The sequence below is a fragment of the Acinonyx jubatus genome, chromosome X (genome assembly GCF_027475565.1).
Source record: "Acinonyx jubatus isolate Ajub_Pintada_27869175 chromosome X, VMU_Ajub_asm_v1.0, whole genome shotgun sequence".
Taxonomy (NCBI): domain Eukaryota; kingdom Metazoa; phylum Chordata; class Mammalia; order Carnivora; family Felidae; genus Acinonyx; species Acinonyx jubatus.
The window spans coordinates 44448486-44451463 of NC_069389.1; the positions used below are offsets into that span (position 1 = coordinate 44448486).

General features: G+C 35.9%; 1 pseudogene; it reads left to right on the forward strand.

The window, feature by feature from the left end:
• The first annotated feature begins 1325 nt into the window (after nt 1–1325).
• On the forward strand, nt 1326–2430 carry LOC106987109 (hsc70-interacting protein-like; annotated as a pseudogene).
• Nucleotides 2431–2978: the final 548 nt, after the last annotated feature.

The window sequence follows — 2978 nt, forward strand, 5'->3', positions numbered from 1 at the left end:
CATTTTATTTTATTTTTTTAATGTTTATTTATTTTGAGAGAGAGAGAGAGTGGGGCTGGGGAGGCAGAAGGAAGGAGAAAGAAGGAATCCCAAGCAGGCTCCATGCTGTCAGTGCAGAGCCTGATGCTGGGCTCTATCTCATGACTGTGAGATCATGACCTGAATCAGAATCAAGAGCCAGGGGCTTAACAGACTGAGCCACCCCAGGTACCTCTGTTGAGGGTTTTTATTATGAAAAGATGTTGTATTGTGTCTAATGTCTTTTCTGTATTCCAAGGATAAATTGCACTTGATCACAGTGTATGATAATTTTAATATAATGTTAAATTAAGTTTGCTACTATTTTTTTTTTTAGAATTTTGACATACGTATTCATCAGGGATGTTGGTCTGTAGTTTTCTTTTCTTATGTTTTTATCTGGCGCTGGTATTAGAGTAATGCTGGCCTTGTAAAATGAGTTTGGGAGTGTTCTCTCCAATTCAATTTTTTTAGAAAAGTTTGAGAAATACTGGTATTAATTCTTTAAATGTTTAGTTGAATTCACCAGTAAAATCATTTAATCCTGGCTTTTCTATGTTGGGAGGTTTTTAATTACTGATTCAATCTCCTTACTTATCAATGATCTGTTAATATTTCCTATTTCTTCATGATCCATTTTGGTCAGTTATGCATTTCTAAGACTTAATCTATTTCTTCTATTTATCTAATTTGTCACATGTAAGGTATAATGATTAAAACAGCAGAAAGAACTTCCACTACTAGGTTTATTCTTGACATCTTTGTCATGGATTAACTGACCATGTAAATATGGGTTTATTTCTGAGCTTTTTGTTATACTGTTCCATTGATCTATATGTCTATTTTTGTACAAGTACCATGCTGTTTTAATTACTACAGCTTTGTAGTATATCTTGAAATCTGGAATTGTGATAACTCTGGCTTTGTTCTTCTTTCTCAGAATTGCTTTGGCTATTCGAGGTCTTTTCTAATTTCATACAAAGTTTGGTATTATATGTTCTAGTTTTCAGAAAAATACTGTTTGCATTTTGATAGAAAGTGCATTGAATTTGTAGATTGCCATGAGTAATATGGACATTTGACAATATTAATTTTTCCACTTAATGAACAGAGAATGTCTTTTCATTTGTACCATTTTCAATTTCATTCATAAGTGTTTTATGCTTTTCAGAGTATAGGTCTTTCACGTACTTGGTTATATTTATTTCTAAGTATTTTATTCTTTTGGGTGCAATTGTAAGATTTTTTTAAAAATTCTCATTCTGGCCCTTCTGCACAGTCATGCTGAGCTAGTAATCATGCCTGGAATCAGGTTGCAACCTTAGCTGTACCTGCCATCTGCCACAGCCTCTGGACCATGGACACCTACAACATGAGTGACTTTTGGGCCTTCATGCAACTGTGTAAGTAGGATCCAAGCATCCTGCACACCAAGGAAGTGTGCTTCCTGGGGTAATGGGTGGAGAGCATGGGAGGTAAAATACCACCTGCTACTCATAAAAGTAAATCAGAAGACAGAGGAAAACATAAAGAGAAACGAACCATAAAATTAAGAAAGTGATATAGAAATTGACAATGAAGTCGTGATTGAACCAGATACTGATGCCCCTGAGGAAATGGAAGATGAAAATGTAGAAATAAATGAGGAAATGATGGATCAGGCAAATGATAAAAAAAAAAAAAGTTACAGCTATCAATGCCCTAAATGATGGTGAACTATATAAAGCCATTGACTTGTTCATAGATGCCATCAAGCTGAATTCTCACTTGGCCATTCTGCATCCCAAATGAGACAGTGTCTTCCTCAAATTACAGAAGCCAAATGCTGCCATCCAAGGCTGTGACAGAACTATTGAAATAAATCCTGATTCAGTTCAGCCTCATAAGTCTGTGGCAGAAAGCACACAGACTTCTGGGCCATTAAGAAGAAGAAACACCTATTTTGCCTTTGCTTGTAAACTGGATTATGATGAGGATGCTGGTGTGATGCTGAAAAAATTCAACCAAGGACCCAGAAAATTGCTGAACATCAGAGGAAGTATGAGCGAAAATGTGAAGAGAGGGAGATCAAAAATAGAAAGCATTAAGAAGGCTTGGGAAGAAAATGAGAGAGCCCAGAGGGAGGGAGAAACCAGAGGATAATCAAGAGCTCCATAGTGTTCTTTCTCAAGTGGCTTTCCTGGGGGAATGCCTGATAATTTTTCTGGAGGAATGCTTGGAATGACAAGAATGCCTGGGTTCAATGAAATTCTTAGTGATCCAGAGGTTCTTGCAGTCATACAAGATCCAGAAGTTATGGTGTCCTTCTAGGATGTGGCCTAGAACCTGGCAAATATGTAAAAATATCAGAGCAACCCAAAGGTTGTGAATTTCATCAGTAAATCGTCAGCCAAATTTGGAAGTCAAGAATAATGGCCTGAAAAATAAAGCCCTAGCTAAAGGAAAAGCAACTTAGATCACCTAATGTATATTGCAATAATACAAACTAGTGTACCTCTGAGCTTCTCATAGAGAAATCTGGGGTGCTGTGAAGATAATCTCTGCCCCACGTGCAACTGAAACATTTTACAGTGGTTTGCCATTAGGTTATTCATTCATATAATGTTTTCTTACTAGGAATTACAAACTTTAAAGACTTCAAACCTTAAACATATTTAAAAACATATTAAAAGGTATGTTAATCCCTAAAATAATTTTTCATTCTGTCTTTTTCCCATTGGTTATTTTTTTCTGCCTTGTTGAAGATTAATTGACCATATAGTTATGGGTTCATTTCTGGGTTTCCTATCCTGCTCTCTTGATCTGTGTGTCTATTTTTGTGCCAATACCATATTGTAAGAAATGGTGTAGGGAAAAATAGACAGCAACATACAAAAGAATAGAACTGGACCATTTTCTTACACCATACACAAAATAAATTCAAAATGGATGAAAGACTTAAATCTGAGGCATGAAACCCT